Below are 11,015 nucleotides of genomic sequence, written 5' to 3' on the forward strand. Positions count from 1 at the left end.
TTTGTAAGCAAATTGAACAGGGGGGGGGAGGAACGGTAGAAAAATTCAATGCCTATAACTTTCCTTAATCTTGTAAGGAGTAAATTTGATGCCCCTCAAAACATTTTCAAAAAACCAAAATGAAACCCATTATAATTCTTACTTTTGACAGCTTTAAAGTTATCAGCAGAAAAACTGCTGCTTCAGAATTATATAAGTTATGAGATTGTGATGAAGATTTTAATCATTGTATATTTTGACCGAATGTGTTGACGTGATGACCTTTGAGATGTGTTATGGATGTGTGAGAAAGGATATATAAGATGAGTATGAAATAGTAAACATCTGTAAATCTATCCATTCGATCCTCAACGTTTCTATTTTGGGGAAGAGGTCTAATATGTGATAACAACTTACAAGATACAACATATATGTATATATATATTTATATATTTAAGACCTACTCAGACCAAACTTGCTCCAAAAGGATTATTATGTTCAGAACTACGTAGTAATTAAGTAATGGGATTTCAATATTTTCTTGTCATAATTTTAGTCGAAGCAGCAGAATGATGATACTCTTAGGACATGCTCTTTCCCTTTCGCATATTAAATCCCCAATTCGAGTAAGTCTTCGTCAGGCCCCTGCATGCAAGACTGGTTAGCACATTCACTTGTTACAATAGTTGTATCAGTAAGAAAACCACTATTGAAATTTGGTTGCAATACACAGAAGCATTTTCGAATAAACATGAGAAATTGCAGATAAACTTATGAGATAATGGGTTTATTGAACTGACAAAGCCTAGGGTACGTACTACAAGAGATTCTGTATAAAGATAAGGTGGAAACACATTTGGATGAAATGCAGTAAGAATATAAACATGACAATGCTACTCTTTATAAAACAAAAGTAAAATACGTTTAGGTGAAATCAGACATTATGGTGCATATTCTTCAACTTGGTTGCTACCAAAAGAAGTTTCATCATGCAGTTTGTTTTCAGAATACTTTTGACTCTAATTTCTCATACTTTTACATTTTAACTTATCCCTTCTACATTTGTATGTATAGTTACAACCTCCTATTCATTCATTTTGCAACACTTAACTCTCTCATCCTGATTTTTATTTAATTTAGCTACATTTTTAAACCAACTAATCACAATTCTAACCGAGTCTGTAATTTTCTTATAATCCAAAATTTACACGACTTTAATTAGTTACTAACAGTTTGGTTTTGTCATTCAACCAAAAATAAATAAACTGCTAATTAATGATTGCATCACATTCATAAATAGTTTACATGTGTTGGAAATTTATTTATGTATATTATCACTACATAATGTATTGTAGTATAATACAATTTAGGCCAAATTCGATTGTCTTATAAATTTCTCTAAAAATATAATAACGAATCCGGTCTCTAGTTTTTAAAGATTAAACAGTTACAGGCATCTGTTAACATGTAATCTTCTAATAATAAAAATAAATACTCTATATTAGCACTGACAATTGCTTATTAATAAGATATATTTAAAATTAAATTAAATAAAAATAATTGTACATGATATATATATATATATATATATATATATATATATATATATTAACCTTTTTCATTAATAATTAAATGATAAACCAACCATACACTAAGATTGTTTATATTTAAAAATAGATTAAAGCCCTGCAATTTATTACAAGCATATAATAGTAATAATTTAACTAACAGTTAACATGTATATTAATAAGGGCTAACCAAGATCACAAACGGTTAATAAATAGAATTTATTTTTAGAATATGTTCAGTGCCAACAAATGTATCTACTTAGAATATCTCACACATACTGTTAATTCAAGGCATTAATTATAACAACAAACAAATAGTGATAATATAATTTCAAAACACAGGATATTAACTTGATATTTATAGGAATTTATTCTAAAAGGAAAAAAATTGGTAATGTTCTTGGCAGACCCATGTTGATAACTAAAGTTTTAACATTTCAAAGTGAAAAAAAAAAAAACTATGGAAGGGGAAACCTTTAGAAATAATTAAAATACTATTCATATACACAATGACAATTTAGTGTTTTTTATTTTAATTTTTTATAGTAACAAATAATAAAAACCAATATTTTATTTCAATTTTGTAAGTTTTCAAATATTTGTATTGGCATAGTAAAAAACCCATTTTTTTGTTATTTTGACTATTTCTTCTGTCCAAATTTTAAGACAAAAAGGAAGAAAAAACAATGTGATAGCTTTGCAATTATATATATATATATATATATATATATATATATATATATATATATAAATTTTACCTAAATAAATTTCTTATTGATATAAATTTTAATCATTATAAACTTTTCACTTAGTTAAAAATCTTAAAGTCTTCCAAATTCATTACAATAGCAACAGGATTATGATGGATCAAGTAAGAAAAAAAAAAAAGACTGAAACGTTAGTTTCTAGAATATTGTTAAACTTAAATGTATATAATGTAACATGTGTAAAGATTTAAAGTTTAATGTTGATATATTATTAGAACATTTTTTTTATAATATCATCTAAATATAAGAAAAGAACATTTTAAAGATATTACAAATATTAATGTTCTTTAATAATCATATATAACAATTTAAGTTTTTTTGACTTATTAACTTTAAACTTTTTAGTAGTATTTTAATCAATTATTGTCTCCATTAACATTTATCCCACTATTTTGAGATGGGTTGGTATAATGACAAATAAATTTATATTTGTTGATATTGTTTCAATATATTTTTATACTGACAAACATTGTTTAGATTGAAGTGACATGGTTTAAATATAAGTAGTATTCAAATTTTTAGATTATATATATATATATATATATATATATATATATATATATATTCTTATATCTATTTAATTTATATGCTATTTTATTTTAAAATTTACACAATATAATTCTTTTATTAGTAATTAGCATGTACTTAATTTTAAATTTTTTATAATATCATTTTTTATTTTTTATTTGAATGTTTTATAAAGAGTATTTAATAAATATTTAAACAAACACAGATATAAGTATGGACACAAGTCCACACATATATTTATTTCCCGACTAAGACAAAAATAATTTTACCTATCAAGTATAAAAGATATAAATAAGAACTTTTACTTCATAAACAAACATATATCTCATCAACATATTCACCCATTATGTCTTGAATAGATTGACTTGATAAACTAACTAAATTGATTTGTGTTTTTAATCACTTCAAATGGAAATCTGCATAATTATAATATTTAACTATTTTTCAAAATCAAGCAATTCAATCAACCTGATATTTTTTTAACTCTTAGATTAATATACTTTACACTTTAAAAACTTTATTTTTTCCTATTTGTATCCTTTCCTTCTTTTTCAGTCATTTTGATTTTATTATAGTCTTATCTAGTATCAACAGGGGTTGTAATTATAAGTATTTCTATATTTTAGGTGAATAAATTAATGACACACACAAATAATATATATATATATATATATATATATATATATATATGAAAGGATAATTATAAAAAGATAAATGTCCAATCAAACAAACAACAAATGATTAAATAATAATATTTTACCATATCCTAATATAAAATTAAGGGTTAAATATGTTTCAATTTTTAGTGAAAATTGAAATTAGTCCATTTCCAAAATTTTAGTCTAATTTAGTTCCTGAACTTTATAACTGCGTGAATTTAATCCTTATAACCAAATTACGTTAAGTTTATTTAACGTTTCAAATGCGTTTCATGATTGTTTCTCAGCTTACATTGAAGCAAAAATATGTCAAAGGATGTAAATAACTCAAATTCTATGATGAAATGCATTTGAAACGTTAAATAAACTTAAGAAAATTTGATGAAAAAGATTAAATCCATACGGTTCTAAAGTTGAGAAACTTAATTGGACTATTTTAAAGAGGAACTAATTTTAATTTTCACAAATTGAGGGACAAAAACACATTTAACCCTAAAATTAAATATTTATAACTATGGTTTTAATCGTATTGGTTTCTTTCAAATGGACTGTTTTTTCTTTAATTCAAAATAAAAGAAGTTAAAATATAAGCTCAGATTCGATTTTACACTTCATTCAGACCAATAGGAAAAAGAGAAATGACAAATGAGTGAGGTAGAAGATAAGAAAATGAGTGTATGTAAATGTTCTCCCTTTCTAGGCTCAAAATCAACCAATGATGGAGTATCATTCAATCATCATCTATCTTGGTATGCTTTGCCATGAACATAATTTTCTACCAACCATGAGACAGTGTTTGTAGGAACCCAACATTCAACTACATGATGGGACAACAACGACTAATGGTGTACGAGGGTGTCATTTCAAGTAACTGTTTGTTTCTGTATACTCTATTACTTCACTGACTCTATGCCATAACTATAATAAGATTAAAATTGAAGAAAAGTTCCTCTATGTTCTTGTAAGAAATTGAAATTGACGGCAAAGAAAACAGTGTTTTTCAAGATGTTCGAAGAGAAGCTCCATAGATGATCATGGAAGTGTATATAAAAAGAGGCAGAGACACAATACCAGTCAATACGTGTCCCAATGACAATTTAAAATATATTATCAACAAGAATTAGGTTAGTATAGGTGATTTTAGTTTTAATAGAAGCAGCACATTAATGCACACTTACATAGTTATTTATGGTAATGACAAACAGGGAGATATGTTTCCGACAGAACAATCTTGTAAGTTGAGTTTATGATTAATCTATTATTTATAAGACAAGATTCACATTTAACTTTCCTTTCTACTTTTTAGAGAATATTTGTGAATATACATATATACTTGTGGAGATTTTTTGATGGTATTTTGGAAGGGACAATATGTATATACAGTAGAGGGACAAACAAAAAGGAAACGTCCTAGGTCATTTTCGTATAATCCCTCCTCACATTCAGAACTACGTTATTAATGAGTACACATTATAAGCACACACCTGTCCATTACTGAACAAACCAACGTTTGTGTGGATGCTGAGAGAGACAAACAGATAAAAATGAACTTTTCTCTACCTTGTTTGTAATGTGACACAATTTCTTATGGACCACACTGCCGTACGAATGGTCTTAGAGAAGGATTCGGTTTTATTAATTATAAAGCAGGTATTCGATTAAAATAAATAACCGAATTGAAGTACGTTTCAGGTTCTACGTTGGTTTGTATATGAATCACATGCAACGTATATGTGAAGCTCGCATGGCCATGGGGAGCAAAAACATCAAGCATAATCAGAAATAGGGCCAAAATCAGCATAAAGTGCCTACCTGAGAATTATTTAATTAGGAAACTGGAATAACAGTGTTTTGAATGATAGGAGAGAGAAAGAGAGAATGAAAAGGATACAATGGAGAGAGAGAAGGTATCCTTTCTAGACTAATTATTATTCTTTGCCGTCTGTAGCTGCTATATTACTCTACTCAAACAATTTCTCCATCCACCATGGGAATTTAGGGTTTGTTTGTGTCATGCTTCTAGGGTTTGTGTTATGTATAGGTGTATACTCCATAGTATTTCCATGGCTATAACATAGTTTTTTTATTAAAAGCTTAAAAATTTGCAATTATTATAGTACGAGTCTATCTCATATATATATGCATAGTGATGAGGTTTGTTAATCTACCTACCGACCCACAAGTAATGAGTGTTTGTCCTATCTACAGAGAGAAGTGATTTGTGGCATATAAATTGAAAACATAGCAAAAAACAAGAAAGAGATGAATGATTGACAATAGAAATTACCATCCATGGATCTCAAGTGGCCAATTGCTTGAGGGACTTGGGAGGGTGATGAGGGCCCTTAAGTTGGTTCTTCTTCTTCTTTTTCTTAGTGTAAGGGATGCCTCTTGCCTTTGCTTGACACTCCTTCACCTCACGAAGGTACACGCGAATAGCTCCGCTGCCAAAGGGATTGGTCTCCGGCGACCCTCCATGCTCCTCGTAGGCCGCCCGGAGCCGTCCGATGAGCGCGTCCAGACTCCCCCACGCCTGTCTCAGAGGACAGGTGCATGGCGCCGGCGGATCGGGCTGCCCAAAGAAGATGCAACCGTGGAGGTGGACCTTAGTTTTTCCGAATTGGTCGAGGTAGCGGAGGAACTCCAGCACGTGGTTGAAGTTGCACTGGGAAAGCGAAACTGGCGGTGTCTGGTTCTTCAGGTACTGTCCAAAGGTGTTCCAGTCTCGGCGCTTCTGCGACTCGTAGCGGCTGAGAGGGGCGGGCACCGGCTGCTGATGGCGCTGATCAGAGGCGGTGACGACAGCGGCAGCCCTTGACGATGAGGGTGCTTCGTTGTGCATTTGGGTGGACATGGTGACTGAAAATTGGAATAGGGTATGAGTGGAAGGAGAAATATGAGACAGGAGGTGGAAGAAGAGGTGAAAGAAAAGAATGTGTTAGTGCAGTGGAGAAAGATGAAAATCACATCTTGGGGTCTTTTGAGAGGACATGTTATGGGCCCTATTTGAAGGTGCTTTTGTTCCCCTTTTCCTACCCCTTCTCTCTCTCATATTTGTATTTCCACTTTTTACCTATTTGCACTAACTTTTATATATGTTTCTTCATTTTTTAACGTACAAAAAACAAATATATCCTAAACCAATCATAATATCATTTTATTTCTAGCAAGCAATTTTCTAAACTTATTACTGGGTCGTATATTAATTTTTGTCGTCAACCAATAAATTTTCTCATACGATACAGATTTTGGATGTCCCAAACGTATATGAGTGGGTTATATGATGATTGATAATAATTTTGTAGCATGCATAATGAGGTGGTATATGCTATAAATAATTAAAAAGCCTATATAATTATTTTATTATTTTTGTGTAATTGAAAGAAGGCAATTAGAATTAGTGTGTTAGCGCGTAGTCGGTGGTTTGGTGCTTGTAGTCCAAGTATGTCTGATTTGATTTAGTCCACTAGTAATCAACTTGGCTATCCATAATCATCAGTGCTTTGTGAGCTAATTAGATTACATGGATTATTTTTTACCAGATTCTGCTCTCTTCTTTTTATTTGTGCTCATACGCAAATTATTATGACTCAAAAGCATTGTATGAGATATTAATTAGCAAACTAGAGGTGATAAGCTGAGTAGCCTGTTTTCGTTTGACCAAGAATATCACCTAGTCAATTTGTGAGTATGGTCATCTAATTGATGTTATTAAATGGATACAATTTTTTAGTCTTTTTGTTGGGTGAATGGACCATTTAGTCCAATTTTAAAAAGAAAAACATTTTTTTTAAAATTATATAAAAAACTAAATATAACAATATCTTTTAAAATTTAAGTCATAATAATAAAAATAATTTTAATTTTAAATATATAAGTTATAACACATAGATATAATTTAATAACATATTTTATATTTTTTTTCAAGTAAAATTATCATTTTCGAAAACAATTATCTCTGAAATTGTATGAACGAATTGAATTTATGATTTGAATTAAATAGACTAGATTATAAATTTGTCGATAATTAATGATAGAAACATCCATTCCTAATGGGAAGGAATGTCTTAATATTTATTGACGAAATATTTTATCAATAATAATAATATTTTAGTAATGGATAAAAATTATCAATAATATTCCGTTGGTAATTGTCATATTTCTCCTAATAGTAAACTTTTAATAGAAAAATCACATAATTAATTATATTAAAATAATTGGGTTTAATGTAGGGTTTAGGGTACTTAAACATTTTGACTTGACTTTTATGTACATATGATTCTAACACTTTTTAATTGACAATGATAACTAATTAATCTTACCCATCTTAGAAATTGAAAAATTAATTAAAATGAAAATTTTGACAATAGCATTCCTAATACTATTTTGAGTCACATTTTATAAGTAATGTGTTGAGTGTTTCGAGTGATACTCATAAGTAATATATTATAAGTAATATATTTAGTGTGTAATAATGTTGGACATAATTAATGGCTAAAGTTGTTAAATGAGCACTATGCTATTTTCTATTTCAATTAGTTATGTTAGGAGTTAGACATTTTTATTATTTTTTTAACTTCATTTGTATATTAAGATGTTTATGTAACTAATTAGATAATGAGAAGTTTCTAATACTGTTTGTTTTAACTTTTTAAGTGAACATTCATTGAGTTGTTGATTAGGTTCGTGGAAATTGTCTACAAAAGATACAAATTACAAGATACAATCTTTATAATTGATTCTTCATTTCTTAAATCTTGAGCCATAAGATTTTAGTTGTTCTATTTGGGTCCACATCCCTAAGAATTAAGGAAGTAAACTTATTACATGTGCATAACAATGTACTTTTGTTGACTACTCTTATTTTTAAAATGAATATATGTACTATAACCTTATAAGTCAAAAGTTACTTATAACTTTATGTATCTTTCATGTGAATGTATACCTATTGTTTAAAGGAAATTTTTGAACCTTCTCTTTAAGGAAGAGTCTTAATGAGAAGAATATGTTAAAGAAAAAGGAGATAAATCAACTCCCAAAATTAGAAGAATTTAAAGAATTTCTTTATCATAACTTAAAAAAGGTTGTGATGATAGTGCTCATGATAAAAAAATCGAATAAGTTCTGAAATATACTTCGTACCAATAATTCATAAAACATCAATTTGTTATAGATTTCGGAATTGATTATATTTTTTTGGCAAAAAAAAATATTATCGAATCAATTTAAAGTGACAAATTTCATCTAAATCATTATGAAAGGTATTTAGATTGGAAATAGTTCAAGTGTGAATCAAAAAGTTTCATATTGAATATTATAAATAAATTTAAACACTATAACCATATGGAACCATAATCTCTCAATAACTATAATCATAATTCATATACGTACGAAAGAATATATAACCCAAAAATTTAGCATATGTATGATGGGTTAGTTTAATTGTCATGTTTCAAACAAGAAGAAAAAGTGACAATTTTTTTTTTCAAATGTAAATTATTTTAATATGACATTGGATCTAAATTGTTTACCTATAGACCTACTCTTGTACTATGTCAAGATAGAACATGTAAGAACTATATTTTGTATACTTCATTCTCTTTGTATATATGCAAATATTTAATTAATGCAATTACTTTGTATAAAATATTAAATATTCTATATCGAGAGAAAATAAATAGTTATATTTGTCAACTAATCGAACTAGCTTCAATGTCCTTTAAAGTCACAAAACATATATCTTAATATAACTACTGTGACAAAATATATGACTTGAGGCCACGAAAAAGAGAATTTGACAACATACCAGAAAGGTCTAAGAACTGATTTAAGAATTGTTTGTTTCTGTGAATGTACTATTCATGATGTACTGTTTATACATAGTTCTTTTACAAAAATAACCCACAATTTTGTATGAAATATTGGGTGCTTCTCATGTGTAAAGATGTATTCACATGTAACAAATAACTCTTCTGGTATTCCCACCGAGATTAGATACTGCAATTTTATTTATACAATTAATAGTTATAATAATTAATAATAATAAACAAATATGAAACTTTTAAAAAGATATTAATGCAAAAATAATATAACAACTAGTATTTTAAATTAAAATACTAATAAATTTAACAATGATAAAAAAATTAATAACTAATAATATTAATAATTTTTTAATTCAACAAACAATTAAAATATTTTTTCAATCAATCACATTGTATCTAAATAAATTTTATACCTTTTAATTTTATTTTTCTATAAATAACAATTTCAATTTTATTTTAATATAATTTTTACTACTTAAATTTAAATTTATATCAAATTTTTACACAAGAATAAATTACTAATTAACTATTTTTATCAATTGAAACATTTTTTTTATCACACTCATCACATCTTTTACAAATTTTTTCTTCAAATATCTTCATTTATCTATTCAAATCCCTTAATGCAAAAACACCACAATCTTCTCTCCATCCCTTCAAATCCATGCATACTATTCCTCACATTCACTCCCCAATCCAAATACTACCTTAGTTCTTTATCAGAAAAAAAAAAACAAAATGTATTTTATACTATATACTTAATGTAATTATTTTGATCAAAGGTCAACTGTATAAGAAATAGATCAAGCTTATTGATGTGTATTAACACTATAATTTAGAAAAATATTCAAATAAAACAAAATATATATAGAATTTTATAACCTTCTTGATACTTTAAATGTTCTCAATGACTAAATTGACCCAATGAATATTAAATTATTTTTCAATTTTCAGTTAGTTAGAAATTAATTGTTTTTATTATGTATTCCTTTAGTCTCTTACATTATATTATATTACATATGTTATATTATATTATGCTGGTTTAAGTCTATATTGAGAAATATATAATTTTTAAAGCTTACATTGATTAAAAATTATGTTGTAATTTTATAAGTGAACCGTTCTATATTTTCTTGATCAAGATTTTGTTAAAATAAGAAGGTAATTTAATTTTTGGTGTGCTTTCGAATTTAAAAAAAAAAATATTAATTTGCTTGTGGTTGGTGCTTCTGATAGTGGGATACCTCCGTTAGCACTTCTTTCAATATTTTTAAATTTTTTAAAAAAATATCCATATCAAATGAAGAAATTGAAAAGCTACTTCAATATTATTATATATGTATTCGGGTTTTCTTTTTTTAATTTATTTACAGGCGGGAAAGTGAGAATAGGAAAATAGTCTCAAGTACCAGTTTGTTCTCAATTTTTTTTTCATTCAAATTAGTTAGATATTTTTTTAATATAATTTTATTTTTTGTCGTTTTTGTTTAATAGGATCTTATTTGTTAACATAGTAAATAATTAACCAACAGTTGTTAATTCGTGAATTTTTTGTTTTTTTAATATTCTTTTTAAATTTTTTAAGTTAAAAAAATATTTAAATGTCAAGCCACATCTAAAGTTCAGTTGTGATTTGTTAAGATTAATGTTTTATATTTAATTTGATTTATGTACGTGTTATTTAATTATATT

General features: G+C 27.2%; 1 pseudogene across 2 annotated transcripts; it reads right to left on the bottom strand.

The window, feature by feature from the left end:
- Nucleotides 1–309: 309 nt before the first annotated feature.
- On the bottom strand, nt 310–6,633 carry LOC114186782 (protein LIGHT-DEPENDENT SHORT HYPOCOTYLS 10 pseudogene; annotated as a pseudogene). Of its 2 annotated transcripts, none has more exons than XR_014995528.1 (2): nt 5,789–6,633; nt 310–636 (listed from the first exon to the last, which is right to left on the bottom strand). The product of XR_014995528.1 is annotated as a protein LIGHT-DEPENDENT SHORT HYPOCOTYLS 10 pseudogene, transcript variant X2 (transcript). The 2 variants fall into 2 exon arrangements; XR_014995527.1 differs by having other exon boundaries at nt 310–624; nt 5,789–6,620.
- Between the last annotated feature and the right edge of the window lie 4,382 nt (nt 6,634–11,015).

The sequence above is a fragment of the Vigna unguiculata genome, chromosome 6 (genome assembly GCF_037176805.1).
Source record: "Vigna unguiculata cultivar grain cowpea cultivar isolate G323 ecotype 2 chromosome 6, ASM3717680v1, whole genome shotgun sequence".
Taxonomy (NCBI): domain Eukaryota; kingdom Viridiplantae; phylum Streptophyta; class Magnoliopsida; order Fabales; family Fabaceae; genus Vigna; species Vigna unguiculata.